Source organism: Bombus affinis, chromosome 2 (assembly GCF_024516045.1).
Source record: "Bombus affinis isolate iyBomAffi1 chromosome 2, iyBomAffi1.2, whole genome shotgun sequence".
Taxonomy (NCBI): domain Eukaryota; kingdom Metazoa; phylum Arthropoda; class Insecta; order Hymenoptera; family Apidae; genus Bombus; species Bombus affinis.
The window spans coordinates 9,317,888-9,334,576 of record NC_066345.1 but is presented as its reverse complement, the minus strand read 5'-3'; the positions used below and the strand labels follow the sequence as shown (position 1 = coordinate 9,334,576).

The 16,689-nt window shown below is 43.1% G+C and overlaps 1 protein-coding gene across 2 annotated transcripts in view; it reads right to left on the bottom strand.

Moving 5' to 3' along the window:
• LOC126913873 (uncharacterized) overlaps nucleotides 1-16,689 on the bottom strand; it is a 127,589-nt gene that overhangs the window by 103,801 nt on the left and 7,099 nt on the right. The window lies entirely within an intron of this gene.

The following is a 16,689-nucleotide window of genomic DNA, read 5'->3' as shown; positions in this document are numbered from 1 at the left end:
TGACGATGACGATAGTTGCGCGAGGGGAGGGTACGACTCTTGTATACTATAGTAATATTTGAATGTATATTTATACGACAGGTTATATTATTCTATTAACTATAATGATGATATTTTGAATCGGTTTTAAAATCAGATTGGTGCTGAACGTAACACTAGGTAAGCGACACAAAGCAAAAGAAGAAAAAAAAACGCGAAAGAGGAGGGAACGTGGAAGAAGGCTGAGACACCGTAGAAGTAGCGTAAGTAGGGTAGTCGATAGAGTAGAGCACAAGAGAGAGAGAGAGAGAGAGAGAGAGAGAAAGAGGAGTAATGCCGTGGGGGGGAAAAAGAGGAGGAATAAAAAAGACTTTCGTAGGACCCTCGTGAAGTCCGCTCATCCGGAACTTAATAATAATAATATTAATAATAACACTAATAATAATTACTAGTAATAATAATAATTATAATTATAATAATAACGCAATTATCATCACATCAGCCGGTGAACAGAAGGTAACGAACGGAAAATAATAAGAACGGACGTAAAACAGGAAGAATGTTTCGTGGCAATACTTAAGAGGAAAACGATACGAAATGGGGAGATAAATACATACACGAACACAAAAGGAACACACACAAAATATTGAGGAAATTTCAACGTACTAGAGAATAGTCTTTTAAATTTCTATATTAAGACGTGTGATCTCTCTAATTATTGTACATTATATATATATATTATATATATATTATATATATATATTATAATGATCTATACCTATAGATGACGAGATGCATAAGTATATGATTACGATTATACGTATATTAGGCGTTCTACAGTTAGTCTTTTATCATTTAGACACAGAGATGATCTGAAGATGAATAATTGTGCGGCCATATTCTCTGTGGCCTGTTTGTAGTGCCTCGGAATTGCTGCTCGCGGCAGTGATTTGACCGTATTTTAGGATGGTATATTAATAATTATATTGAGAACTGCAATTATCGATACTCTGATACAGTACTAAAGGTGGAAGGAGCAAGGATAAAGAAAGATGAGTGGAACCGAAAGGAAAGAGGAGGAAGGGAAAAGAAAAGAGGAGAGAAAAAGGAAAAGGGTGAAAGACGAGAGTTTAAAGGAAAAGAAAAGAAAAGAAAAGAAAGAAGCGAATGAATGAAGTGATCGTGTCGTCAGGCGTCACGTTAATCGACTCATTAAATTATTAAAGATCTACTTATATCGCGTTTACAAAAATAGGTTAGCGAGAAAAGGAAAAAACAAAAAGAAAAAAGACGTGCGGGAGCGCTAGAAATCGGGAGTTAGAAATCGACGACGCTGTGATCGTTCGCTGATAATCACTTTTAATCGTTCTTTTTCTTTATTATTTTTTTCTAATAATATTATTATTATCCTCGTTGCTCTCTATTAACTTCTTCCTTAGTTGTTGCGTGCGCGTTAAAAAAGAAAACGAACAAGAACATAAGGAAAAAGACCAAAACGAAGGAGTAGGTTCTTCAGAAAACATGAGGAATTCTCTGTGATTCACGAGTATTATGATTGTTACGACATACTAAAATTTCACGGGACAGTCGATCGTGTCGACATCCCGATCCTTTTTAGATTCGCTCGTCCCTCTTCCCTTGTGCGATTTTAGCGAGTCTGATCTCACGACGTTCCTCATTTCGCGATTCAAATCGCCGAGTTCTCGGGGTGTTTAAATTCGATAGAAAATCGCGTCGTTTGCCGACATCCTTATGCCTTCCTGAAAATCTTATTAAACTTTCTACAGATCGTTTCAAAGTTCCGAAATATCTTTCGACTGCAACTGATCGACATCATTTAAGATTTAAACGGAAACAACTAATAATCGTGAAAACTTTCGAGCGTCAACTGCAAATCTTGTTTCTCTCTTCTCTTTTTTTCTTTTTTTTTTTTTATTCATCGGTCATTTATATTTTCTTTTTTTTTTCGGTTAAATTTTCGCTCGTCGAAAAATACGTGCCGCGCGTGAAAACAATAATTCAATCTTTCCGTTTCGCGACAGAACGACAGGGCGATTTCACGTGGACGAGCGAAATATTATTCGCCAGTGAAATAATAATTGGTTTATTAGGTGTTTGTCGATCGACGAATAAAATGTGACCACACTCCATCGAAAGAAAATCGCTCATTGAATACGGTCATTAAACAATCGTGTCGAACATCTTAATTGACGCCGTTCCAATTTCTCTTTAGGTTTCCGTTTCGTATAACTCCGAAATTTGATTTTTTTTTTTTTTTTTTTTTTTTTGCTTATTATGTCGTTTCTTACACGAAACACGAATCACGGTTCTGCACGCGACGCGATTGGATTATTAGGTTTCACGTAAAAACTCGATCGAATTCTTCAAACGGGAATCTTTTTTCAACCATATTTTTAACGCATCTTACGCGTTTTTTTTCTATTTCGTCGAGAACGCGATAATAAAAAACCAAAAAATTGTTCGTACGAATAGGATTATAAGATCCTTTGAGGCGTGGCTGACCGTTTAATTTTTTTTTTCTTTTTGTTTTTCGCAGAGCAAAAGAATATATCGTCAGGCAAGGAAAGATTATTTTCGAATAGAAAAAGATACTCGTTTTAGTATGTTTGTCGAAACAGAGTTGGAGGTAGAGAATAGGAAGAGACGAGAAAAGGAAAAAGAGAAAGACGACTAATTATTGTAAAAAAAAAGTGTAGATACGAACGAATATTTTCTTTTTCTGTTTTTTTTATCATCTGTTCTAACTCGTCGTATTCAACATAACGATATATCATCTCGTATCTTATTATTATCGCTGTTAATTAATTATTATTAAGTTTCTATCGCGAGAGATTTTTGCATACGGTGCAGTGGTTGGTATCGTTCTTTCCTTTCTTTTTCTAAATAGAGATTTTCCTTTTCTTTTTTGCTGTCACCCTTCCACACTTTTTGCCGTACTTTTCCCCGTTTTTTTCTTTTTTTTCGCGACGCCCGTCGACTGTACGGAACGTTCTTTGATCCTCAATGTCCGACATTGTTAAGACGTTTCCTTACGTCCTCTTTTTGTAATACTTCTTTCTTTTTTATACGGATTATTCTTTATCGAAATAATTCCGACTACTAGTGCTTATGCTTATTATTCTCTAATCTCGCAGTCACAAAATCGGCCGTGTGATATATACATATATGTATTTATAGCGTGTCGCAGGGACGAAAGAAATCCGATTGATTTTTAACTCTGTTTAATCCTTTTATATATATATTATATATATAAAATATTTTATACCTTTTCGCGAATGTACTTTTTTGCAAAAAAAGAAAACGAAGCGCGATAGCCAGCTGATCTGGCCCGAGACGACAGGGACGCGTTATATTTTTACTTTTAAGTTCCGTGTATACGTGCCGGTCGCAGAACTCGTTGCGAACTGCTGCGAAACTGGTTCGGGTGGTTGGACGACGTCAGAACCTTGTGTGGTGCCATTTCGATCGACGAAACACTCCGACGAGCGTCGTCAGAGCGCGGATGAAGTAAAGAAACGACGAAAAACAAAAAAGCACAGAAAAAGAAAAAAAAAAGAGAAGAAGACGTAGAAGAAGAACGAAAAAACGTAAAAGCAAGAGGAAAAGAAAGAGGGTGGAGGGGAAGTACTGTGATATCGATTCACTATAGCGAGATAAAGAGACAAAATACAAAAAAGAAGAGAATGGAAGACAGGAGCGCGGAGAACAATCATGAAAGCGTGTATATGCACACGATCGGATGATCCACGAGATGGTATCGTCGTGCACGATAAGCGTCGACGTATACGATGTTACGATAATGTTTATTTATAAGCGACTTTTCTATTCTAATGTGTACAGTATGCACGACGAGTAATCGGGTTCGTGGATTATCTGGTCTTTTCTCGCGTGTGTAAGTATACTACGCGTAGAATGGCCGACAGTCGACCGGCTTTTTACCGAATCGAACCAGAGGAATCGTGAAACGTTCTTGCTTGCCTCTATCGCTGGCAAATATCGCGAATAGGGAACGGATAGAAGAGAAAGAAAACGACGCGCGTCGTCCCGACGTCGATCGAATAACTATTTCGCGATAGCCGACGTCGTCCGGCCGCTCTTTTGCACCGACCAACTTTGTTAAATAACTGTTACTGCTGCCTACCGCTACGATGCATTTATTATTTGTCATTTTATTTTTTGTCTTTTATATTTATCACTTGTTGCACGTTTCATCGAGAGAGGAGAGAGTGTGAGAGAAGAGTAAATATATACGGACGCGAAGAATGCGAAAGAGAGCGAGGATGAACAAACATGGAGAGAAAGAAGAATCGAATCGCGGATACGGGTCGCAACGTTTTCTTCGCGACAGAGAACGCAAACGTTTCACGTCTGTATACACTAAATGGGAAGAACAAGGCGATCTGTGTTTCTCCAATTTTGTTTTATCTCCTTTTTTTATTACTATTACTATTGTAATTTTGTAATTTTTTCTTACTACGTATTTTTTTTTCTTTTTTCGTTCTCGTCTCTTTGAAATCTAATCTCGGTTGTGTGCTTTCAAGACGTAGAGCCGAAGAGAGGCCGCGTTGGGCCGCGTCATCCCGTGTCGTCCACTGAATGCTCAACATAGATTAGGTTATAAGCTTTATATATTATTACCTATATAACGATTAATGTAAATTATTGTTTTTTCTCTCCCTTTATAAGACTCAGGGCTCACGGCCCCGCAGACGGGGCCAAGCCTCGCGACAGGATGACGCGACCTGGAACACCTCTCTTTCCTCTTTTAATTCCTCTCTAGTTTTTACGCAGATAACTCGTATACTTCTGTTCGCGTTCGTTTTGTTTTTCACTTTTCTTTTTTTTATATATATATATATCTAAAGAGAGAACGAGACACACCTTTACACAAAATCTCGGCTTTATACGTACTATTAATTTATAACCGGCGTACCAGCGATTAAATTTTTTTTTTTTTTTTTTTCGTTGCACAAAGACTATCACCAATGCCACCACGACCACCACACACCCACTTCGACACACGAGATCTCGCTTTCAAAATTTAGCTTTAAAATTTTCGATGCGGACGCTGATGCAGGTGCAATACATTACGGATGTGCATATGTACACTTAGGATCGTGCCGCGGTGCGTTGAAAACTATGCGAGTTTTGCTTGAAAAATAGTCGCTCACATTCTAGCGAAAGAAAACAAAGAAGAAAAAAGAAAGAAAAGAAAGAAAGAAGAGGAAAAACCGAATGGGAAAAAAACATGAAAGAAAATGTCGGGAAAAAAATTGGTCGCGAAATCGCAAGCGGAAGACGCGTTACGCGTTACCCGTTTTTCCGCGTCGATGTCCTTTTGTCTCGAATGTTTCCGTGTAATTGAAAGCTGGTTCGCGTTAACGTTACTTGTTCACGCGTAATTCTCCACGTTTCGTAAGCTCGTTTGAACACGCGTGCTACTCCGTTTCGACGTGTCGTAACGCGGAAAGGAACGACAGACGCACGGCGAGACGAAAGAAATTCGTTTCTCTTTGTTCCCTCGTTTGAGCCTTTTTATTATTATTATTATTATTATTATTATTACTATTATTATTATTATTATTATTATTATTATTATTATTATTATTATTATTATTCCTATTACGGAAGTTCGTTTCAACGCACGTTTTTTTTCCATTTTGCTTCCATCGTTCACAGGACAGTGATCAATTTTCTCGCGTGTACTTAGTGTTTCAACGCACGCGTAGCTCGCGTCTTATTTATATATAAATATATATATAGATTTTTATATGTATACACGAACTCGCACGATCGTAAATGTAAAGAGTTTTAAAAACGTTAAAAAAAGAAAAAAAAGGAAAAAAAAAGGATTACGGAGGAAGAATCAAATCACCGAAGTGTGCGCTTGGCGCCGGTGATGCATATATATATAAATATATATATATTATACCGTTTTATTTACGATTTTATAATATTTACACGAGAGCAGCGAACCACTGAGCCAAGACTGACCTCTTTGTGTTTCTCCTTAATTCGTGCGCAAAATGTTTCATTTTATTCGACATGTGTTTTTATCAATTTTTTTTTTCTTTTTTTTTCTTCAAGACGACTACTTTAGCTCGAAATTCTTGTGTTGTTGCATTTTCTACCGTGTTGTATTTTCTCTGTTCGATCTCTCTGCGGTCACGGATGGAAGATTCGACGCTCGATCAAACCGCCCACTTTGTTTTGTATGAACGCACTGTGACGAGAGAGCGACGCACAGAGGAACAGAGAAATAGAGAAAAAAAATAATGGAGCAACTTTCCTTATATTAAAAAAAAAAAGGAAAAAGACGAAAAAAAATGCAAAAAAACATACGAAAAACAAAAAACTCCTCGCAAGATCACAATAAATTTTTGAATAAAATCTATTTTTTCTTATGTACTCTCTTCATTACGCTCTTCTTTTTCTCTGCTTTACATTTTATTTTACGTTTCTTTTCATTTTCAAGCATCTTGCAGCGCTTCTATGCAACATGGGCCACGTGAACGACATCGCAAATTTCATTTTCCATCCCTGCCGACTATGATTTCTTTGTGTTTTCCTCTCCCCTTCGGTCGAGTCTAGGTCTAGTTCTCGTTGCTGTTCGGATCACATGCAAAGTTATGCCGAGAAGCCAGGTTCCTAATAATAATTTAAGGAGTGGGAAGAGCAAAAGAATTCCATTCCACTTATTATATATACCCGTATAAAAATATAGTCGGTCACAAAAGTCTAGATACATCCCTTAGATCTAAAATATCAGAACAAAGACGTTAGCCGTAGCAAAATTTCTCGTCGAATTTTGTATTCGTTCAGCTTGGACAGATATTTTAAAAAAATAATCCAAATTATTACGCTTGTTAAAAGGAAAAAGTGTACGTATACCAGATATAATTTCGCAAAATGATCAAAAAAGTAGCCTTAATTATGTTAATACATATCTTGTACGTTCCCCGTGGGTATCAATAATCGCTTCCAATCTTCTTGGCATTGATCGAATTAAACGTTGTGCAATTTCTCGTGCAATTTCTTGTTTCAAGAATTTTGTATAATAATTTCTTCTGGTAATACGTTAATAGCGAGCAAATTCGAAGTAACTCTGTGTCGATACGTAAACGTGGACGTGTTTTAATTTCCTTCCATCACTCGAATACACGAATTTCGTTGAACGTACGTAGACTTTTGTGATTGAGTGTATATTTTGTGACTGACGAGTGTCTCGGTGGCGCGGGCCCGATTCACCTCGAACTCCGTCAGCTTCCAAAGATACCGATCAGAATTCCTGTTCAGATTCGATACTCTCTCGCTCTTTGTATCTCCTTCTTCATACTCTTTCTCTGTCCCCAGTCTGTCGGTTCCATTCCCTCGCCGCTCTAATCCTCTACCAGGCCCGATGATGCATCGTACGCCATTCGACTCGTAATTAATCGAACGCCCGACCGAGCGTTCAAGAGCGTGAATCAGGCTTCGCCATATAGTTATATACATCGAGTATTCTCTGCTCTGTATTTTCATCGTTTTCTCAATTGTTACTGATATTCCCTCTTACTTTTCTTCTTTTCTTTCCTTTTTTTTTTTTTTTTTTTTTTTTGTTCTACGCGATAAAACTTAGGAAATAGAACCTAGAGGCGTTGACAGAGAAGGAGAGACAAGCCCTTCTTGATGATTTTCAGAGTCGCTTACAGCTCACCGGTTCTTGGCTAGAGCTTTTGTCTCTCGCGAGACGAATACAAGGAAAGGAACAATCAGTTGCGAATATAATGAAAGAGATCTCAATAGACGGTGTCGAACCACTCGCGTTACTTTCTTTGTTTTCACAGCCTGTGTTTCTTTCGGCTTGCACCGTTGTTTTTCCTTTCTTTAGTACCCAGACACGCCAACTCGTTGTAATCTCTGTACCTTAGTTTTTCGATTTTATTAAGTTTATTCCATAGAGATTCGCTACGACGATGAACAAAGAGGAACGCAAATACGATCCAGGGGAAAATAAGGGGCCCATCGACGCGCCGAAATTAATTTCGTCGTCAACTAATCCTCTAACAACCTATACTAATTGTAAAAAAATTATAAAACGACCAAGATTTACTGTTCTCGTCTATCAGCTGACTTATTATTATACCGTCGCTATTGCACTCGCAATAATCGGCTGTTTTTAATCGCATTTACTTGTCTTTTATCACTGGCTTTCTCTTCGATTTTCGAGGCAATCCATTACTATCGCTGTTATTGTTATTACTAGTGCGCGAATCGGCGTCGAATATCAATTCACCGGTGGAATAAATTCGGCCCGTCGTAAATCCCGGGTGGAACGAGCGGCTCGGAAACACAGTTCCATCGCGGTGCAACCAGTTTTGCACGGCCACGTCAGAACGGCCACTTGTCAGAACGCGGGGTTCGCGGTCTTGATTTGGATTATTTGCGCGGCGCGCGCACGCACACACGTTGCAAGCGACTAAGGCTAATACGGTCTGCCGTGTGTAAGTACACGTGGACGCGAAAGAAGACGCTAAACTCCATTACGCGGAATTGTACATTAAAATCTCTTGGCCATGCGGGCGCAGAAGCCATTTGCTTTCATCGAGACCGAGTGGGCCGCAGCGGTTCTCCGGTCGGAACGCGGAAAAACGACACGGGCAAACGTTAACATCTCGTTCCCGTCGTGGAAAGTTCGCCGGGTTCGCTGCAAGTGTATTGGAAAAACGAAATCGAAGGTGGATAACGTTTGATGCGGTTTCAGAGCTTCGAGTATACTCGCTCCGAGAGTAGAAGATACGAAGTCGGTTTAGAGAGGTCGGATTTTCTTTGAGAAAATTAATTGCGCGTGTGGGATGCCACTTAAATTTGTTCAAAGTTGGATAATTTCATTCGTTCGGAGTATAACACGAGATCTTTGGTGTACTTTTGAATCGATAAAATGAGAATCGTTAATATGGAAGTTTCTACTTTTTCAGTGAAAAAGTTGCCTTCCCTTTTTGGTTTTTGACTAAATTACACTAAGATGACGAACAGTGATACAACAAATAATTATACTCTGAACTTGATACATCGTTTCTGAATTAATTTACGACAATTACGCCAAATGCGGATTATCCTACGTTCGATTATAAATTCCTGTACGCTGATAATATTGAGACGAAATCTATCGTGTATCTGTCGTATTGTTGAACTGGCGAGTAGCCAGACTGATCATACCGATCGAATATCGATCATAACTGAAGTACGATTAATTCGCCTACTCGGAGACCAAGTTTCATACAGAGAGGCCTCGTTTCTCGTTTCCAACTCATTCTTTCAACCTCTCTATTCCATGAAACCATCTATTCCCCTGAAAAGGTCCGTTTGAAATTCCTGAGAGGGCAGGCTGAATTAAAATTCGTACAGAAAACGGTTCGAAAAGAGGGGAACAAACTCCGCCGACGAAATTCGATCGATGACCATCGAATGACTGGAAAGAAACACGGCTACGAGCCGGCCCAACAAAGCGAAGTCGGAATACAGTGCCGATCGATCGAAAAGTTCGAGCGATTCACAAACGCGCGCTCACGAGGCCGGGCATAACGAGTTTGAGAAACTCTGCCGTCTGCGAGGAGGTGCGCGACTGCACTTGACTTTCCAACTTCACGACCGGCGCACGGCTACAAAAGCGAGTCTTTCCCGTCTGCGCCAAGTCTGCGCGATTCTGTTACGCCGCGAGAAACGGACGAAAATCGAAATGGCCCAGTGGTACCGTGGAATGGCATGAAATACCTGGTCGCGAAACATGCAGCGAAAAATTCCCAAGGATTAAGAAACCCACGGGGACCGAATCTTCCTCTTGAAATATGAAAGAAAGAGAGAGAGAGAGAAAGGCCGTCTTTGTATCTTGCAAATCGAACGTTGTTTCTCTTTTTGCATCGTCTGTGTTTCAGGAGCGATTCTATCCTGGCGAACACCTGTTACGAAGAAATTGCGGTGGATTTGTCGGTCAGCAGGAGCGTTCTCTTTCGTAAAGGGGCAAAAAGAGGTACGGCTACTTGATCGGAGAAAGGGAATGGTTAAATCGTAAGTTACGATACTGCGGATGGTTTAAATCGTTTCGGTCGTTGCATCTCGCTGCCAACGATTTACTGGTAGTGGTAATTAAAGATTTATAAAAGAAAGAACGAGAGTAAAGGAAGATAGAAAGGAGGAAAAGGCGAAGAAACGCGCAGAGTTTAAGGGTGACGAGATATGATTTAAAGACGATCGATTGGTGACACCGTAGATCGACCTCCGACACACAAGACTATGGGTATAAAATCAGCGAACGATAAGAGAGCGATTCGAGGCGGGCTGCTAGTCGGCCAGAGCGATGCGTTAATGTTGTTATTGCCAAAAATGACGAGGAACGAGTTTACGCGGCTCACCGATCGCCGTACCATCTTAACCAGCCGTACACCGAATCCGGTTAGACCGGTTCGGCGAGACGTTAGATTTTCGCGTGATCGCACTTTCGGTTTCTGAATATTGTGTCCTTGAATGGAGTCCTGCTCGTCGGGGCCCCGGTGTGGCCGGCAAGGTGATGCAAGAATGAGTGCAGCGAAATTTATGAGAAGAAAAAAATCGAGCGGAAAAAAGGAGGAGAAAACGAGGGAAAAAGAAGAAGCGAAGAAATGAAAAAAAAGAGAGAAGACGAGAAAAGAAAGAAACGAAAGAAATGTCGAAGGAAGAGAGGAAAGAGAAGTAGCACCGCATATCGGACCGGTAATTACGGACCTTTACCGATGTTTCGATCGGATTTCATTGCTGGCCTGTCCCCCTTCGACGATTACATCGTGCCACACGGCTTCGTTTCGCCGATCCAAATTTCGATACCGAGGATTATGCCGCGATCGATACGATTTTAATTAAACGGTCGATATTTATCGCGTTAATCGACCGACCCGAACATAGATCACTCGGTCGATGGTTTATAACGATCCTTCAACACGTAGAATTTAATTAGCAGACGGATAACGAATTTTCGACGGGAAAATCATGGTCACGCGTTCGGTCACTTCTTTCTCAATCGGTGAACGCCGGTCTTTCTGTTCTCTCTAATCGATGTATGATTTATTCGCGTCGTATCGGGGAACCGGTTCCACCGAACAAACTGCTCGCTTCGAAAAAGAAATCTATTTACCGTGATACATCGTCAACGTTGATAAAAATGCCCTTTAATTCTGCTATCAGTGCTCGAATTTCTTAAGTAGAAAGAAAGAGCATGAAATAACTTTTCCCTTTGTTCGTAGATCGATTATACATAGATTATGGATCTAATCCGTGAGAATACCGAGTCACGGTCGTTGCAAAAACTCCACTTCTACTGGTTGTCTAGTTCTACTTGTGACAGACATTCGTTCGGACTTGAAAACTTCGGCTCCGAATCTTCCGGCTGAAAATTATTAATACAAATAGCATATATACCAGATGCCTAAACAACTACTAAAGAGATCACAAGGTTAGGGGTTTAAATCCTTACACTCGCGTTTCGATTATCCTCGAGAGAAATAAAAAGTCACGAACGATCGAAAGAGAGGAGCTCGGTCGCAGCCGTGGTCTCACGCGGATCGAGCGTATCACAGCCGAATTAATCCATAGGTTTCGAAATAGACGCGCAACGAGGCTGGCCAGGACTTGGTGCAAAACGTACGGCGAAGGATGGGAACGGGCGAGAGGCATTGGTATACGGCGCGAAGAATGATGGATCGTCATGCATGCCCGAAAACCCGTCGGGACTCCACGCGGATGAAGAATGTTGCCCGAGGAAGAGAAGAATCCAGCCGACGAGCAAGGCAACTCTCTCGCAACGATATCGGCAATCGAAAAGCGGATTGATCGAGCAAACGAACACACAGCGTACTTTATTTTTTTCTTCGCGAACGTCGCTCGATTCCACGATCTTGATCGATGGACGTGTCTCTCGTGGCAGAAACTCGACTTCTCCTCTTCCAATTTGACTCTGACATCATCGAGATTTAAACGTTCGAACGTTGCACCGTCGCGAGCCATTCGCGCGTCTTTCTAATAAGCGTCGCGATAACGAGATACCATCGGGAGAGGTGCGCGCGCGCGATAGCGCGAACTCTGTGAACCCTCGAGTCTGGAGAATGGCCGAAAAACGGCGTAGAACGAGAAAAAGGAAGGCTCACGGGGCTCCCGACGAACGCGCTTACGCGCCGCTTCACGTGGGAGACCGACGCGACGACGACGACGAATATAGAGAGAATCATCCGTGAAACAGCAGCAACGGCAGCAGTGGCAGTGGTCCGCAGAGAAGAAAGAGGATAGAACGAATCGAGTACGAAGAAGAGCAGAGGATGGCTGGTACGAGTACGTACGGAACAAGGAGCCTCTTCCGAGAAGGAGTGACGAGGAGAGAAGTGCGTGATAAATATACGAATCGGTCCGAGTGCAACGGAGAGGACGATTAACCGGGAGGAAGAGGCGCGAGAACCGCGACAGAAACAACAAAAAGGGGTGCACAAAGAGAGAATGAGAGAGTGAGAGAGAAAGAGAGAGAGAGAGAGAGAGAGAGAGAGAGAGAAAGGCTCGTCTGTCCTGCTCCATCCGCGAAGAAACAGAAACGAAGCTGAAAACGGTGGAGCAGAGTGAGCATCGGAGAAAAAATCGCACGATAAACACGGCACACCGGAGAGAGAGTCGATAATCGCAGAGAGGGACGAGACAAGATCCACCGGGAGAAAGACTCTCTAGCGATGAAACGGGGAGAGAAGGGAGAAGAGAAGGAGAAGAACGGGGCCCTTAAAGGAGAGACGAGGAAAGAGAATCCGCAGATGGAGAGGCAACAGAGAGGAGGGTCTCTCTCGCTGGGTCTCCCCGACTCATAACTGGTTAACTTGGTGGGGGAACGCCCTTGACTCGGACTCTTGGTTGGCGGGGGAGTGGGACCATGGTGCGGCCTTGAGTCGGCCCGTCTCGTTCTTCGACAGCGTTTCTCAATCTCGCAGTCTCGTCGGGGGTCTGGCGACTCCGTGACGTTGCGCTCAGGCGGCCGAGAAAACTTGTAATCAACGCGTGAGAGAGAAAGAGAGTGGAATACTCTATGGATCGGAGTTGGAGGGAAAAAGAGAAAGAGACCCCTTGGCACACCGTAGTCGTCGGCTGGTAGGGCGCGGGTCAGGTGGCCGACATTGTTTTCGTGACATTCCTATGCTATTCGTGTTTTCGCGGTCACGTCGCTTCCCTCTCTCTCTTCCTTTCGTCTGGCTCGTCTCCGTCTTCTGGTAGACGACCACGACGAGAAATGCAGATCGATCATGCACACCAAGATCTCTCTGTTTTCCAGCGACTCCGTGACTCACCGGGGACGATCTAACCCTGCGACTCGCGCGGACAACTTATACAAATATACGTGTACACGGATCAACGTACACCGTCGCTAATATATACCATAACACCGAAAAATTCAACGTTTCTAGGTAATAGCCGAGCATAGTAGAAAATTGGAGCAATTTACGAACGACCGAATCGTTTGAACGTTGACAAATAAAAAAGAAAACGAATGTGAATAAAGTTTAGGACGAAGCATGGGAGAGAAGTTGTCCGGCACACGGAAAGCTAATCATCCGCAGATCGCCAGTCACGCGGGCCTCTCGAAACGAGTCGACGGGCTTAAAGAAGGGTTCAAGGTTCGTGAACTTGCCACGACGATCGTCGCGACGGCTCTTACGAGCGGCCGGCCCTCAGGAGAGTAACGAGAAACCTCGCGGTGTGCACGTATACTCGCTTCTGCCGGTCCGTGTGGTCACGTGAGTAAAATTCCTTTTCGACGCAACGAAGAAGTCCAGGCTCGAAGGATGTTCGTACGAGAACCGCGGAGAAAAAACATTCCGATGCGCTGATTGCATCTACCGCCACGCTGAACCGGTGCATCAACGGGCAGAGGTGTTAATCGGGTTACGAGTCTCCTTGAGAGCCCAACCAGAGAGGAACTGCGTCACGTTCGGTTCAGACCAGACCGAGCAACCTAATATCCCGGATGGATATTTTATCGGAATTTATGGAAACGTAAATGTCGAAAAATTACTTCGTAAGAAGGAAAGCCATGATTTCCATTATCGTCGATTAATCTGGACCAATGAAGCAATTACGATAATCATAGCCTTAGGAAAGAAATCTCTTTATTTTTTCTTCGTGCTCGTCATCTTCCTTTCGTTTTTTCTTTCGCCGAAAGGGGATGCATTCAATTATAATGAACAGCAACTGGGTCGAACGCGATCATGCTCGAGGAGAAACGGTTTTTCGCTTTCGCGGTCCCGATTGCAATCCCTGTCATTTCGCGTGATTATCGCTGGAAATGCAAGGGTACTTGCCAGCCCGGTAGAGACAGATACGATCGTGCATCAAGCCGCGAAACGTGCTCGCGAGCATGCCGGTTCTACGTTGATCGAAGACTGCACAGCCGGTTATTATCGCGCTTGTGGATGCTGGCCCGTATTCGTTTGCTTTTTCGATGCAGCGTGCCGCGCGCCGATCGTCTTAAACGCGTCTTCTAGCATACACGGGCCGGGCTAATGTCCCGTGGTCTCGAGGTAGTCGTTCATCGTCGTAGGCTGCCGAGGATGTAGCCAAAGCGTACGGCTGAGCCACTTAATTACAGTCATCAGCTGGTAGCACGGGCTAAAAAAATAACAGACAGTTCGCGTTTAACGAGAGCGCGGGGCATCGTTCGTTCGATTCTTCCATTGACGATCCTCTTATGCCTCTTGTTCGATCTATCTCGATAAGGGTGGAAGGAGGGCCGAATGGAGATAAAGGATCCGTGAAAAAAAGGGGGCGAAGATCTCGAAGGCCCCCGGAAGGTGAAATTAAGGAAGTTGAGAACAAAACGCGCTTCGTCTGCCAGAAGCGTCTGCAAGGCTAAAGGAGCGGGAGAATGTACGATGGAAAAAAGGAGAGGCAACGGGAGAGCGGACCGGGAACGCGAAAGGAGACGCAGATTCGACGAAGAACGTACGAGCAAACGCGAAAGGAGAAACGAAGACGGAATCGCGGGTTTGGAATAGAGAGAGAGAGAAAAACACGTGTACGCGTAGGAAGGGGAACGCAGAAGGAGAATGAGAGGGTGAAGTACTGCCGAGACGATCTTCAGTTACGAGATAGAGAGAGAGAGAGAGAGAGAGAGCAAGAAGAGGAGAATGAACAACTTGGTCCATACCGGCGTGCGCATATATACGACGCAGCGAACACCCTTTATACTTTATTTTGCCTCCACGCGAAATACCGGCTGACAGTTACTCTCTCGAACGAAATAAAAGGTGGCCATCCTTCTCTCTTTCTCTTCGTTCGGAAGAGAGGAGCAACTCACAGAGGAACTTCCACTTGGCCTACTACTCCACTCCACTCGCTTACTCGCCACGGACGAGCTACCGGGGCTTTTCTTTTTACGCGAGCCACTTCCTGCTCGAACTTTGTTTTTCTTTCTTGTCCCTCGCCCCCGTCCGCCTCGTTCTTCCTTTCTTCCTTTCTTTCTTCCTTTCTTTTCCTTTCTTGTTGTTGCTCGACCAGACCCCGACCATGGGATTATGCAACGCATAACGGAGAAATCTAAACAAGCAAACGACCACGAAATCCACGCGTATCACCCTCTTGCACCGTATATTCGCCAATCCCTTTTTTTCGTTAGCCAACCTCCGTCCACGTTCGCGTGTTTTTTCCTGCTTCCCCTATAACTACCTCTCTCTCTACTACTTTGAGAACAGGCTCGTTCAATTCACGCTGGATTTATGTGCGTTTCGAAAGTGGCGCGATAGAGATGACGTTCCAAGGAGTTAGCCTTAATTCGAGGTTCAACCATGGATCGGTTTTATTTGTTTGGAAACGCGACCGTTCCAATTGCATAAATTAACGCGGCTCGAAATTCAAACGAGTCGGACGGGGTCCCGTCACGGAGACATCGTTCGCGTCTGTGTATAACGCGCGCAGGCTTTCTAAGTCTTGCTCAATTAGAAAGCGCTATTGGACACATCCGCGCCCGCGGGATCCTTTGGATATTCAAATCAGTCTAATCATTGTTGACTGCGTTACGCTTTTCCTTCCAGTTATCCATTGGAAAACGTTCCAAGAAATATCGAAGTTTCACGTTTCCTCATTTTTACGATTGCAAATATTGGAATTTGCGAAATTGTCGATTTCTTGAACTCGCGAACTTTCAAATTTTCAGATATCCAGATTTTTTGCAACTTTGTTATCATAGTGGAAATGTGGATCGTTGAACGCGGTTAATGAACTTCCATGAATAATTCCATTATGACCGAGTCACCCCTCGCGACTGTAAGGGCAGTGTTCGCGTAACACGTGTACAAAGGGTGGAAACGTAGACAGAGAGGACGGTTCTTGCGCTCGAACTTGTTACTGGCTCGAGTTTTCGCATAATATTCTCGGTTTTGCCGGTCGTTGGATTAAACCTATCGAGGTTTATATCAGCCATTTCGAGGAGCGACAAACAACCTGCGCAGCAACAGGTTAATCGCGCTCGAAAACGGACCGCAAATGTTAAACGGCCGAATGATTTGTTACTTCCGGTGCCTCTTCCAATGTTTCATAAAACCACCGTATTATCCTTCGCGTGCGTGGAAAATCTTTCTTCGGGAAATCCGTTGAAAAATTGCAATAGCGACAATTTCTACCTTTTGTTTTGCTTATCCTCCGTGTTTCCTGCCA